Raw genomic sequence first — 16,182 nt, 5'->3', positions numbered from 1 at the left:
ATGCCATAAGCGGCTGGGAAACTGTGTGGTTACCACATTTTGCTAGCTGCCAAAACTGCGGGTTAATCGATAACTCTCAAAATTACAGCTATAGAAACTTTTAAGCGCAGCAAGTAAGCATGAAATGCTTCAACTACAACAGAGTTTAAAAAAAAGGAAAGAAATCCACTGAAGGATACATGTCCAACGGAAGTATGTGTCTAAATTACACAGGCATTAACTATCCGACCAACGTACATCTAAAGTCCTTACCTAGGAAGAGCTGCTCGCTCAACGTACCTCACAGTAAGTATACTCAGAAAAATTTAAAGTTCACACCGTTTTCTAAGTAGACAATTACAAACAAATGGCCATAACTGCGTAAGATGCAAAGTTTAACTCTAGAAAATGTACTTCTAAGCAACGAGCGTAAGAAACGTGTACCAGCAGCAGCACTAATGGGGCGCCGGCCGGTGTGGCCGAGCGGTTCTAGGCACATCAGTCTGGAACCTCGCGACTGCTACGGTTGCAGGTTCGAATCCTGCCTCGGGCATGGATGCGTGTGATGGGAACTGATGACCTCAGATATTAAGTCCGATAGTGCTCAGAGCCATCTGAACCATTAGAACTAATGGGGCAATAAACACAGCATAGTTTCGCAATGGCCAGGAAAATTTTCTCTCTAAACATGTTTGCGACTGTCATAAAACGTGCTATGACTATCTATCAAAATAGTTTTGACTCGACATTTTTACCTTACAGGCAGTAGGAGAGAAAGTAGCAGCGTGTAATGTAAAACTGACCTCTAAAAGCCAGTTTTTGATTTAAAAGGTATACCTTAGTGACCTGAGAGTCCATCCCTACTTTCTACTTTGAAAAATGGCTGCAGTGCCGTAGTACATAGCTACACCTAAACTTGTGGTGTCGCGACTGGTGGAGTGTGGCGGCGACGACGGGGCAGGACGGCGGCTGAGGGCAGTACACACACGCGGCGCGGTGCCCGTATAAGCAGCGCCGTGGGCGGCGGAAGCGGCTGGCGGCAAAGATGGCGAAAGTAGCGGCTCCAGACGTTGAGGCCAGAACCCTAAAGCCAAGTTTACACGACGACACTAGGTTGCCGGCAACTGCGCTACCGTCCACTGCGCATGCACACCGCGCGTTTGAGTAACTCGTCGATGAAACTAAACACTTTCGGCGTGTTCCAGCTTTGGCGATACTAGTTGCGTGATTTTTGAGGTTATTTGTGTTCGTAGAGCGTAGACGACCTGAAAAGTGCAGTGAGAAACGGAGAATAATATTCGCCTTTTGGCTATCTATGCTTTGCATAGGTGTTTGTGGGATTTCAGTGATGCTGATTACAAAAATAAACAATATATTGCTGCTCCTGAGACCTTCACATGCGATCGGAACGCAAATAGTTTGACAATGTGTGAGCTGCAGGGCAAAATTTATCGAATTAGAAGCACATATACAACTGAATTAACCCTCCGTTTCTAGCTCGAAAATTCCTGACATCGTCACTAACGCGGATGACTGGTGTCATCCACAAAGCAAGCGGTCTATTTGTATACTTTGAACGGTCTTTGTGACCGGTTTTATGATTTTTTTTATTAAATCTAATACATTTCATATTTGTACACAGTACAATATATTCTAACGTTTGAAACAGTTTGACTATTCGAAGAACAATATCTTCAGCTGAATTTCTGGCATTACATAGTCCCTTTTGTTGCTTACCGACGTACGGTTCTGAATTTAAAGTATAAGCTGTTTTTACATCAACCAAAGCAAACACATTTAACACATACTTTGCTGGTTTGCTAGGAGTGTATTGCCTGAACGGGTAGTTTTCTCTAACTGCCAAAAGCTGTTCGTCAACACTAAGATATTCACTAGGTGAAAAATATTATTGGCAATTGTTCGTGAATAGTGCAAGTACCTCTCTGATTGGAGGCAACTCGCCAGTCTCTCTGCGAACACCTCTATCACTGATATTATCAAACCTAAGACATCTCAACAGAAACCCGAATCGGTTTTCACTTATGCATAAATAACATGATTGAAGTCCGTTTCCCTTTGAGTTATCCCACAATTTCTATATACTGTTCCCAGAACATCTCACAGATCCACATAGATATAACAAAAAAATGAAAGCTCTGATCTCTATCGCATCTGTTTCTTTAGCGTCCCTTTCGCTAGAGAAGTTACCACCAACTTAATTGATGTATATACACTCCTGGAAATGGAAAAAAGAACACATTGACACCGGTGTGTCAGACCCACCATACTTGCTCCGGACACTGCGAGAGGGCTGTACAAGCAATGATCACACGCACGGCACAGCGGACACACCAGGAACCGCGGGGTTGGCCGTCGAATGGCGCTAGCTGCGCAGCATTTGTGCACCGCCGCCGTCAGTGTCAGCCAGTTTGCCGTGGCATACGGAGCTCCATCGCAGTCTTTAACACTGGTAGCATGCCGCGACAGCGTGGACGTGAACCGTATGTGCAGTTGACGGACTTTGAGCGAGGGCGTATAGTGGGCATGCGGGAGGCCGGGTGGACGTACCGCCGAATTGCTCAACACGTGGGGCGTGAGGTCTCCACAGTACATCGATGTTGTCGCCAGTGGTCGGCGGAAGGTGCACGTGCCCGTCGACCTGGGACCGGACCGCAGCGACGCACGGATGCACGCCAAGACCGTAGGATCCTACGCAGTGCCGTAGGAGATCGCACCGCCACTTCCCAGCAAATTAGGGACACTGTTGCTCCTGGGGTATCGGCGAGGACCATTCGCAACCGTCTCCGTAAAGCTGGGCTACGGTCCCGCACACCGTTAGGCCGTCTTCCGCTCACGCCCCAACATCGTGCAGCCCGCCTCCAGTGGTGTCGCGACAGGCGTGAATGGAGGGACGAATGGAGACGTGTCGTCTTCAGCGATGAGAGTCGCTTCTGCCTTGGTGCCAATGATGGTCGTATGCGTGTTTGGCGCCGTGCAGGTGAGCGCCACAATCAGGACTGCATACGACCGAGGCACACAGGGCCAACACCCGGCATCATGGTGTGGGGAGCGATCTCCTACACTGGCCGTACACCACTGGTGATCGTCGAGGGGACACTGAATAGTGCACGGTACATCCAAACCGTCATCGAACCCATCGTTCTACCATTCCTAGACCGGCAAGGGAACTTGCTGTTCCAACAGGACAATGCACGTCCGCATGTATCCCGTGCCACCCAACGTGCTCTAGAAGGTGTAAGTCAACTACCCAGGCCAGCAAGATCTCCGGATCTGTCCCCCATTGAGCATGTTTGGGACTGGATGAAGCGTCGTCTCACGCGGTCTGCACGTCCAGCACGAACGCTGGTCCAACTGAGGTGCCAGGTGGAAATGGCATGGCAAGCCGTTCCACAGGACTACATCCAGCATCTGTACGATCGTCTCCATGGGAGAATAGCAGCCTGCATTGCTGCGAAAGGTGGATATACACTGTACTAGTGCCGACATTGTGCATGCTCTGTTGCCTGTGTCGATGTGCCTGTGGTTCTGTCAGTGTGATCATGTGATGTATCTGACCCCAGGAATGTGTCAATAAAGTTTCCCCTTCCTGGGACAATGAATTCACGGTGTTCTTATTTCAATTTCCAGGAGTGTATTAGTGCATGTTGCGATAATGCTTATTATCTTTTAATCCAAGAACAAATTCAGACTTTCTATTTCTATCTTTTTTTATATGAGCTTGATTTTTTGGTCCAGGCATATGCGTAATAAAATTACAAGATCTGCTTATAACACTGATAGGATATTTATTTTTCCTCCGTTTAGTTATTCCATCTTTCCCAGAAAAACATCCTCTTGAGTTACTTCTTCCTGTGATTCATATTCATCATTTTCTGACACTTCTTGTTCTGTTCCTAAATCATGACCGCTTTCATGAACACAATCCTCAGTCTCTGAGTCAGCGCTATCACTGTGACCATCCTCATCACTCAGCTCATTCAACCATTCGAACCATACCTTAGGATCTCTGCTAAACACTGTCCGAAGTTTCTTGCCCTCAACATTTGTTTCGAAATTTAAAAATGAAGAGAATACTAGGTTACATGGAAGGTAACTGCAATCAGTTTCAACACGTCTAAATTTACGCACATGAAAGATCGATTGAATCTAGGATAGCAATAAAGTAATACTTTGTTTCAGATTGTGGCAGCTGAGCTTACGCGGATGACAAGTGTCCTCCAGACTATAATAATGTTTCATAAACATTGTATCTTTCGTAAGTGAAAGCCAACAATGATTGGAGCTAACAGCCGGAGAGTTAACAGAAAGGTACTGAAAACGGCGCGAACTCAGTCCTGCCCTGTCAGACAAAATTGAGCGGGAAAGTCATGTGGATGGCGAGTGTCATCCGAGCGAGCAACGGAGGGTTAAGAAAAATACAAGAAAATGTAATTCTAACTGTGGAAATGCTCTCGTCTACAAGACTAAATTCCCATCGTTCGAGTTGGCCGACTGCTTTTTTTAAGGAGTATTGTTGACAGGATACACAAATCGAGAAGCTGCATTCTTTATGCAATATTCATCTATTCAAAACGTCGCTGCAGTGCTCCCCATTCACATATGTTTAAATTTTGAAATATTGCCACTGTACAGACCTGTCTTCAAGAGTGTAGTTCGCAAACAATTCTCTTCTTAATGCGGCCTGCTTCGAATAATTACTGCTGTTGACGTTAAAAATTACCACTGTTAATGTTAATAACGTTAATGAAAAAGCGTCATCACCAACTAAATTCGCATCTTATACCATGCCGAGTTTTCTCGATTGTAATGCACGCAATGTGATATGTAATTTCAGTTCTGGTGACAGTGCTTCATGCATTACAGCATCTTTATTCCTTATCGCATAATTAATTCTATTTAGAAGAAACGTGAACAGTTGTGGTGATATTCTAAGATAATTAAAAGAAATTCTTGGGGCTTACATTACAAATTAGTTCAGCAAGGATGCTGAGCAGCCGAGCTGACGTTTTCTCTTCAAGCAGTCACGAATCGAAACGTTTCTTATTTTTTTCTTATGCAGCGATTCCACGCAACAAGCTTTAGCTCTGTCAAAACTTGAGCGACGTGCAGCTGTCAAAACTTTCATTTTAGAAACGACTCAGGAACCCCCAAAACGACGAAACTGAAGTGTATATTGTTTTCGCCGTCTCTACAGTCAAATATGAAACCATTTGCGTGCAACTCTTTCCACGCAACGAGTGGCGCAACCCAATGCCGTCATGGAAAGTAGGCTTAACGGACACGGCAGCAGGGAGCTGCCCGGTGGAAAACTTGGGCGGCGCGGCGGCATGTGGGCCACTCAGCTTGTCAGAAGCAACAGCAGCATCCGCTAAGTGGACATCACTGCCGGTATGCAGCGTGGTGTCAAGGCAGCGCGCCCTGCCACGCTCCACCCAAAGCACCGGCAGCGTCGGTGTGCGACGCAGGTGGGCGACAAGTTGTTAGTGGGCGGCGGCAGCGGCGATGGAATTACGCCCACGATGGGTAGAGTGAGCGTGGGCTTGGTAGAGCCGTCGGCACACGGACCGTGCTCTCGAATGAGAACTTTGAGCGTGCTGTGTTCAATGTGTTGCTAAATGCTCAGAAACGATGCGACTCGTCTACACGATACGTGGGCCTCAAGGTGATATACTCATTCGCAACGCATTCCAGCAGTAGTAGTCCGCTGTACCTGGCTCGCAAATCACACTATTTACGAAAGGAATGCGCGTAAAATTGCTATAGTAGTTATATTAAAACCTTCTTTCGTGCCTTGCCCATATGCTAGCTTGCTCTGTCTGTACTAGATATAAAAAAGAACTTCAATGTCCATGATAATGTTATAAGGCAAAAGGAAAGTACCATGTCCGCTTATATAAGTTCCATTAAAAATAGCGCGATACAAATTTACAATAATTATCCATGTACGATAAACATTATTTCATCATTCCCACTTTTTAATAAAACCCTAAAGTGCCAGTTACTTGATCACTGTTCCTACTCATTAGCAGAATCTCCCCGTGTGAATTACAAAACTTAAAAAAGGGGCAAATATGTTACTGCAATTAGTTCAAGGTGTCCTGTCGATTAAGCCATCCCTCAAATATAGCAACCTTATCTTTAACATCGGGTATTATAGTATATACTTATATTAAATTAAGAAGAACGTATTAGAACCTGTAAAGAAGTGAATCTGTGAAGAAAAAATCTTTCACGTTTAGTGGGACTTGACCCACTAACAATCCGCCAATTTGCAATTTTTCTTCTCTATCTATCTTTTATTTGACAAAGAAAATAAAAATCTCATAAATGACGGCCTCCTGCAGAAAATTAAAAAAAATTCTTGAAAATGTAAATAAGGATACTTTTTCGATTATCACGTTTTTGTTTTCAAATCATGTATCAAAGTAATTAATTAATTAATTTATTTATTTTTATAGGCGAAAAACTACTATGTGTAATTACCATCAATAATAAACAAAATAAAAAGGGAATTAAAGAATTTAAAGGAAACGTCCTCCTGGCAGAACAGACATAATGTCATCGGCGTCCCGCCAACTTGTGTGTAGACGCACACTGAATCCCAATGCTGTCAGGCATGTTACATGCACGTCTTCACGAAGAATATTGCATTTGCCGATATCAAGGAAGAATATTGCATTTGCCGATATCAAGATTTTAAACATTGATGAAACAACAACTGTTGAAATTCTCACAGTAAATGATGACAGCGAAAACAGTTGTAGGATACCCTGCATCATTTACCGTGAAGAATTTGCCGATCTATTGGATCGAGTTATGTAATTACACAATCTCACTGAAATCACCTTCTCATACCTGGGACACCCCATTTGCAGGGGGGATCGAAGAAGGCACTACCCAAAAAGTTGACACAGTACTGACGGTATCGCGGACGGTGCACGAGAACAGTAAATCGATCTTGCAGGAACGTCCAAAAATCAAGAACACTCTTATTACCTTCATGGAACAAATAAGAGATCGACAGGCCTTTTATCCAGAGCACAGCGTTGGTCTTCGTAAGTGGGAAGTATGTCTCATCTGGGAACAGAAGAGATTGCGGTGTAATGGCATGGGGAGCCGTTCGTAGAAGAAAGGCAAGCATCTTTTGAATCAGCTGCCTCACCTCTGCAGAAGATCCACACATCGGTCGATCTTCGATCGTATCAAGCATGTGACAAAGAGTACACAGGACGAATCTGTCATTTTTATGGCATGTGGACGAAGTTGTGTCATGTATTTTCCATTAACGACCAGATACCAGGTCGCAAGAGGGCTCGTGTCGAGGATGATACGGTGCACAGAACACCAAACCACGGGCCATGCGATCGTAGGATGTCGACTTTCCACAACATTCCTAGTATGATTTCTCAACATTAGGCGGTAAACATAACGTGCGTTAGGGTTTCTGCTACTAGGCGAGTCGGAATGGACATAACTGTGTTCGATGAAAAAGATCCTAACACGTGAGAGCGAAGAAAAAATATGGGCTACTGCAACAGGTGCCACTCGAGAGGGAGGAACCAGTTAGTCAATCAGGCTTCCCGATAATCCGGTTCGGCGGCGGGTCCTCGATTTAACCATCGTACTTACATAAAGGGCAGCTGCTCTCGCTTGGACGTTGACAAGGCCGAGGACGCCATCCCGAGGAGGAAGTGTCAGCGTGTCGTAGTTTGAGGATAAAATCCCCGCTTACAAAGTAGCCGAACGCCGCCTGAAGTCTGTGTGCCATTGCCTATGGCATCAGTAAAATCTGTGCTAAATGGGGCAGTCGTGAACCTAGATGAGAGTTAATAAAATCCACACTTCGTAACATGTCCATTGCTCTCACGAGTTTCCCACGAACATTCGCGAGGATAGCTTGAAGCAGGCCTTTAGAGTTAAATGAGATCGTGCGCTGTATATCACGCAAGAGGGTGATCGCCAAACATTTGATCTTGTCCACTAATGGCAGTGAAGCCACACTTTCTGCTGGAAGACCTCTACCGACGGACATAGCACTAGATTTTGTCAGAGCATTCCCCCTCATTGTTATCTGTTTGAGCGGGCTCCTCAAGCCGTGTAACAGTGGCTCAAGGGCGATGGCGAAAAGCAGCATCGACAGCGGATATCCTTGACGGACCGACCTCATGACATTAATAGGGCCCGCCACGCGGTCATTGACCAGCATTCGCGACGTGGCACCTCGGAGGAGACGAAAGACGATGTGTATCAATGTGTGGGGAAAGACCATCCGTCTGAGTACGTCTCCTAGGCATGACTCACTCTATCAAAGGCGTGGTCGAAGTCCACTGTCACTAAGGCACCGAGACGGCGGCTGGTCGTGGCCAGTGCTATGACGTCACGGTAATCGCTGAGTGCCGTCTGTATGTTACTGTCACCACCTAAGCACGTTTGATCCAGAGAGATGGCTTGAGGAATGACGCGCCGAAGGCGAGCGGCAAGAATCCTGGTAAAAGTCTTGATGTCACAATTTAACATGGTCAACGGCGATAATGTCCAACTCGTCGACCTCCCGATGGCTTGCGGACAGGGATAAGCAAGCCTTCTACGAATTCGGGTGGGAGGGGAAGGTCAGGGTTCATCAGTTATTCATACATCGCAGTCCATCGTGAGCCAATTATGTCATGGAATGTGTGGTAGAACTCCAGCGGGAACCCATCTGGACCTGGGGCTTTATTCGCCGCACCCTTATGAAGAGTATCGATGCCGTCATCAGACGTAATTGTCGCTGTGAGAATCTCCGCAGCAGCCTCATCCAGGGTATCCGTCAAGAAACGGAGGACATCAGTCGTTACCGCTATGTTCTGGTCCTCCGCTGCATAGAACTTGTTGTAGTGATCCACAAAGACTTTTACGATGTCATTCTGGGACGGCAATCGACGAGGGCGTTGAACAGCGTTCTCCGACACCGCTGCTTTTCTCGGATATGATGCATGAACAGGGGCTCTTCTAGTACCCAATCGTGACATCTTGGACGTGCTATTGTGCGTTCAAAGAGGTGACGCATAAGAGAAATTATCTTCGCCTTAATACGTTGAATTTCAACCTGTCGTTGAACAGAGGGGCATGGTTTGAGAGTCCCCGGAAAATTGTGAAATAGTATTCCATGGTATGTCGTTGCCACAGCGTTGTGTCGCGACCGTAATTCATCATCGAAAGACGTAAAGCAGGCTTGGTGCAGTCCAGCCAACACCGGAGTGTTGAAGGATATGCCGGGAGGCGTTTCACACAGATGTTCCATATCGTTTCTACGACCTGTCTGCATTCAGGATCCTTGCGATGGGCGACATTCAGCTTCCACAGGCCTCTACCGCTCCACACCTTCTACCTCAGGAGCGAAACAGTGCAAATGTAGGCGATATGGTCGGAAAAGGCGGTAGGCCATAACTCAGTATCGAGTGTGGCAGTTACGATTCCTTGGGAAACGTAGACACAGTCAAGACGTATTGCTGAATGGCTGGTGATGTACGTATATCCAGGCCGATCACCATGCACTCGGTCCCAAGAAATGGTGAGGTTCAGTTCATGCACGAGCAGCTTGAGTTCCTGGCATGTGGTGAAATGCGGATGTTGGTTCTTCTAGGATAACACACAACTGAAGTCGCCGCCAAGACTAATATGGTCGTAGCGGCCTACAAGCAAAGGAACCACCTGTTCTGAATACAATCGCGACCGTTCCCCTCGCTTGGCCATGCCCGAGGGAGCGCAAATATTGATGACTCGGACACCATGGAAAGTCACAGTAAGTCCCCTAGCCGTTGGTAGGTAAATCATGTCGTCTACCTCAATGGCTTGCTTTTAAAAAATAGCTGTCCCACAGCCTCCGTCAGCACAGGGCGTGAGACAGGACACATAGCCATAGATATTAGGAAACGTCGCCAGGCGAATTTCCTGCAAGAGGGCAACATCGAGGTCCGACGCCCTCAACAGTTCACGGAGCATTTGCAGTTTGACAGGGGTGCCAATGGTGTTGACATTGGTGGAGCCAATCCTGTAAGTTTGTTGTGGAATTGGGACTACTGGGACGCTCATGGAGGCACGAAGAGCAGCAGCTAACAGGAATGTTGTCCCAGGAGGCTGCACATCTCCATCTAGCAACCCTGTCGATTAACAGTAGTGGGTTGGAGCAGCCGCATTCGCTGCAGTCTCAACGGTGGGTGTTTCGTAGTCTACATCGTCCGACCACGCAAAGGTGCGTGGATGGTGTGCGTCCGGTGGAGCACCTGTGGAGTCCGAAGACGGCATCAGGTCGGCTGGCTCAGCTGCTGTTCAACGTCCATAGGTACAGCGTCTGGTGCAAGCAAAGATGGTTGTACCTCCGAACAGGTGCACACTGGTGCTTCCACCACGGAATAGCCCATCGGGGCAACATATTGATAGGTGTGACCCTCATCCTCTTGAGACTGCGTCCTGCAGGTGTCAGACGGGGGGATCCGCCGTTTCCAACGTTTCTTCGGCGACCGTTGCTTGCGCACGTGATCTTCAGTGTCCGAAGACGCCTGGGGATCCGGATGTTCAGGCACAAAAGAATCGGTAGGCACAACCATGGAGTCAACGGCCGTCCCCTGTCGTAGAGATTCCTCACCAATGCATATGTCGGAAGGAGGAGGCAAAGGCGTCTGTCCTTCCGCAACAGCCGGAGGCATTACCGGAGACGACGATGTGGCAGTAGTAGGAGCCAGTGGTGATCGCGGTCACGGTCGTTATGGAGAACTTCGACAAACGTCAGCGGTAGCATCGTCGGAGCGGTCGTGGCCGCCAGGTCCCCAGCTGGAACAGAGGTGTCCTTCTTTGTCACATTCCGTGCATGTCTTCTTCTGGCCATCATAAATAATAACTGCACGGCAGCCACAGGGTGGTCCATTGATAGTAACCGGGCCAATATTTCACGAAAAAAGCATCGAACGAAAAAACTACAAAGAATGAAACTCGTCTAGCTTGAAGGGGAAAACCAGATGGCGCTATGGTTGGCCTGCTAGATGGCGTTGCCATAGGTCAAACGGATATCAACAGCGCTTTTTTAAATAGGAACATCCATTTTTATTACATACTCGTGTAGTACGTAAAGAAATATGAATGTTTTAGTTTGACCACTTTTTTCGCTTTGTGATAGATAGCACTGTAATAGTCACAAACGTACAAGTACGTGGTATCAGGTAACATTCCGCCATTGCGGGTGGTATTAGCTTCGTGATACATTACACGTGTGAAAATGGACTGTTTACCAATTGCGGAAAAGGTCGATATCGTGTTGATGTATGGCTGTTGTGATCATAATGCCCAACGGGCGTGTGCTGCGTATGCTGCTCGGTATCCTGGACGACATCATCCAAGTGTCCGGACCGTTCGCCGGATAGATACGTTATTTAAGGAAACAGGAAGTGTTCAGCCACATGAGAAACGTCAACCATGACCTGCAACAAATGATGATGCCCAAGTAGGTGTTTTAGCTGCTGTCGCATCTAATACGCACATCAGTAGCTGACAAATTGCGCGAAAATCGGGAATCTTGAAAACGTCGATGTTGAGAATGCTACATCAACATCGATTCCACACGTACCATATTTCTATGCACCAGAAATTGCTTAGCGACGACTTTGAACGTCGTGTACGGTTCAGCCACTGGACGCAAAAGTAATTACGGGACGATGACAGATTTTTTGCACACGTATTTAGATACGAAGCGTCATTCACCAAAAGCGGTAGCGTAAACCGGCAAAATATGCAGTATTGGGCAACGGAAAAGCCACGATGGCTACTACATGTGGAACATCAGCGACCTTGGCGGGTTAATGTATGGTGCGGTATTATGGAAGTAAGGATAATTGGCCCCTATTTTATCGATAGCAATTTAAATGGTGCAATGTATGCTGATTTCCTTCGTAATTTTCTACCGATGTTACTACAAAATGTTTCACTGCATGACAGAATGACGATATACTTCCAACATGGTGGATGTCCGGCACGTAGCTCGCGTGCATTTGAAGTGGTATTGAGTAGCATATTTCATGGCAGGTGGATTGGTCGTCGAAGCACCATACCATGGCCCGCACGTTCACCGGATCTGACGTCCACGGATTTATTTCTGTGGGGAAAGTTGAAGAATATTTGCTATCGCGATTCACCGACAGCGCCTGACAACATGCGTCAGCGCACTGCCAATGCACGTGCGAACATTACGGAAAGCAAACTACTCGTTGTTGAGAGGAATGTCGTTAGACGTATTGCCAAATGCATTGAGGTTGACGGACATCATTTTGAGCATTTATTGCATCAATGTGGTATTTACAGGTAACCACGCTGTAACAGCATGCGTTCTCAGAAGTGATAAGTTCACAAAGGTACTTGTATCACATTGGAACAACCGAAATAAAATGTTCAAACGTATCTACGTTCTGAATTTTAATTTAAAAAACATACCTGCTACCAACTGTTCGTCTAAAAATGTGAGCCATATGTTTGTGACTATTACAGCGCCATATATCACAAAGCGGAAAAAGTGATGCAACTAAAACATTCATATTTCTTTACGTACTACAGGAATATGTAATAATAAATGGGGGTTCCTGTTTAAAAAAAAACGCAGTTCATATTCGTTTGACTGTGGCAGCGCCATCTAGCGGGCCAACTATAGCGCCATCTGGTTTCCCCCTTCAAGCTAGACAAGTTTCGTTCTTTGTAGTTTTTTCGTTTGACGGTTATTTCGTGAGATATTTGGCCCGATCACGATCAATGGACCACCCTGTTTAAGTAGGACGGCACATGTTTGGTTAGCTCTATGCGGATATCTCGTACTCCATTGAGAACCGGGTATAAAGTGAACTGAACCCACTTTCCAGCTGTATGGCAAAGCACATTTGCATATGGGCGGCATGGAGCTACCACTACTTGTGAAGGCACCTCGAAAGGGAGTTCTAATACACGTATCGTCCGAATTCCTAGTCCCACATGTTCCACAGTTACATCACCGATGTGCCCTACATAGTGACGGAACTTAAGACCACTTCGATTTGCACTTACAATTTTGTCACACATGTCTTCGTTAGCCAATTTCACGTATACCCCACGGCTCACTATAGACATGTGGATGCCAACTAGATCGGTGCAATCAATCTTGACTTCATCTCTGATAAACTGTTCGATTTCCAATGCTTTTGTTCGGGCATATTCAGGTGTAAAGCAAATCTTCAGGGTCGATTTTCTGTGGGCATAGGCCATTCTCTGTCGAAGGAAATATCTCGCTAAGATGGCAGAATCACGTAAGCAACTCCGCAAGCGGGCTGCGTGGTGAGGACGTGAGCAAGACGTCCGTGCCGCTAATGAGCCGAAAGGCAACAGGCGCTATAAAACTGTGATGCAATTCGTTGCGCTACCGCGACAACGAGAATTTTGAGACCATTTCTAATATGTTGAAAGGTGGCTACGCAAAGTCACAGCGCCAGAGATTGCGCCAAAGATTATTATTTCACCGCCTCCACTGGTGCAATAGTAGTTCAGAGGTTGCCTTGGGCAGCTCTTGTTGAGAGGATGTTGAGAGCAGTATTAGTTCAGAGGATGTCGAGTGCAGTTGTTGTTCTGTTGGGCGAGAGAGTAGATGCTGTTCCGTCTGTGTAATGTATAGATGGAAGATGTTGCAATGATCACAGTGTATTTTTCGTCAATACATATTGAGGTAAAAACAAAATAGTTCACATTTCTTTAATGACAATGCCTCTTGGTCACAGGTTCAGTCAGCTAAGCATCTGGCTCGTGTTCATGTATTAGACTTGTAATTCTGGTTTCTATGTGCAATTATAGTATTTCTGGTTCTTCAATTAGTTCATTGTAAATGGTGTTTAAAATATCTTGTCGTATTGAGGAAGAACCGTGCCAGATACATGTACGTTGAGTCACACTACCACATACAGAACAGTTACACTTGTGCTTTGTTGTTTCGTAGCTTTTATAGTTTCAGGGGATTTAATTAATCAATTGTGTTAATGGAAATTTCTTGTCATTCTTTATTTTTATTTTATGCAGTCAGATTGCGTGCTAATATTACTCAGGGCCAACCGGTTACGAGATTTCGTAACCGGACACAAAGCTACTTAAGTTATTGCATTACTGCATGCATTTATTTCCTTTTTAATGAAGCCCCCCATGCAATGTTACAACTCTTGCAAGATTTATTTGTAGCTATGTTAGTAATTGAAATTAGTTAGAACGAATTGTACCAAGAGCAATGCGTTTTTAATGGATCCTCAAAATGCTGTTGATTTGAAATGCCCGACTCTCATAATACGCAAGTTACAATAATTCACTTACCACGAATATGACGTTCTTGTCATTTTATTACAACGAATCACACAATTAACAGAAGGGTTTTAGAGACCTCGCCAGTTTTCTGGTGCTCAGAAACGGCACGTATACATAAGGGCTTTAACTGGAAGCCTATATGACGCCTCAAAACTCTTCACCGAAGGGAGATGGTGTGCATGTGACGTAGGTGGCGTTCTGCCATCTCATTGGTCAACTTTTAACCGCACGTTCAGAATATCTGACATGCCAGATATTGCTCTGCACGTTCGGAAAGACTTCCTAACGTGCTATTCCACGTATGTCAGAAATTCGGCGCGCTCGACGTTCAACGTTCGATAGGACGGTCCATGTGCCGACAACTTAACGCCATCCGAGCGGCATGGACACATTGCACGTTTTTTTCACATCTCGGCGTCCTGCCCTTGTGTTACCGGGCGGCGAATGAGAAGCTATGCCATCTGCGACTGTCAAATGGGACCGACGCACATGCAACACGCACGCGTACTGAGCTGCAAGGCTCACATTCAGTGTGCACATGTTAGTGCGACGCTCCATTCTCCGTGCTACCCTGCCCACGCTGCGGCTCGCAGCAAGACAACGCAGCAGTCTCCACCGGGCGCTAGTACATGCGAACGGGGCGTCTGGCCCATAGCGTAGCCATTGCTTTGCAGCACCCGAACTCGGCTCGCAGCAGAACACCCTACTGACCACACAACATTGCACGATCTTCCTATGGACCGGAAGGGGGGGACGGATCGCGTGAGCGGTTGTGTCATCCTGCTTCTGAGGGAAATGTACAGGAGGGGGGAAAAGGGGAAGGGTTGTTGGCTCTCGTTTATTACAACGTTCAGGTAGTTGACTGCTCAGGAATGGGAGTGCCGGGCGCACGTAAAAAAAAAAAAAAAAAAAAAAACAAAAAAAAAAAAACAAAAAAACTGGAAATTAGGTAAAATAAAGGGAATATGTTTTAGAGTACGGGATATAAGGGGCTCGACTAGGGATGAAGTTATCTGGTTTATGCCAGTCCAGGAGGACTAACAACTGAACGAAGTGGGCAACTGGTGGGGATATGTTCTGTTGGTGGCGTGTCATGGGTGCAGAGCCATATGGTCTGCCTCCCAAGATAGACGTATGTTGTACTCGAGGCCTGGACCATTAGAGAGAGAATCAACGGCGTTCCGCTCTGCAGATACACATAACATACACAGAGGGCTGAAAGCGTCTCATGTAAGCAGCTTTAACCCGACAGATCTAGCTCCACTCTCAAAGGCTTGTACATTGTGCCACGTAGGCAGAGTCGAAGCTGCCCTGGGAGAAACAAGGATTTTACTGGGGCCTTTGAAGTAAAATTTTTAAACGAACTCTGTGAGATATTCCTTGACTGGGTTCCGTCTTGTACAGCAAACAACCAAAGTGGTGGTCTGGAGTGCCACTTCTTTTCATAGCAGAACGCCTTTGGTTGTCATCTGCAGCACCCTTAAGCACAACCGTAAGTCGACGATGATTACTCAATGCCAAGCCGACTAACAGCTCGCATAAGGAACAGAGGTCGACCACCGCTTTATCGGCTAGCTCAATTTGTGCGGCGCATACTTTTATTTTTTATTTTTTATGTGTGTTTGTTTGTTTGTTTGTTTGGATGTGTGTGTGTGTTTGGTGGCCACAGCGTTGAGAACAAAATGTTATTCTCAGTAAAATGCTCACCAAGACATCTTATTAGACTCACTAGTTGAAAATTAATTTTTTAATAAAGTGAATATTATAAACACACACCTTGAAAAGAAAGTATTGGAACACGCGTTGGATAAGCAGATTTGAAACTATTTGTGACACTAGTACTTTTTC

This window comes from Schistocerca nitens, chromosome 8 (assembly GCF_023898315.1).
Source record: "Schistocerca nitens isolate TAMUIC-IGC-003100 chromosome 8, iqSchNite1.1, whole genome shotgun sequence".
Classification (NCBI taxonomy): domain Eukaryota; kingdom Metazoa; phylum Arthropoda; class Insecta; order Orthoptera; family Acrididae; genus Schistocerca; species Schistocerca nitens.
The sequence above is the reverse complement of the archived record's forward strand: the minus strand, read 5'-3'. Positions refer to the sequence as shown.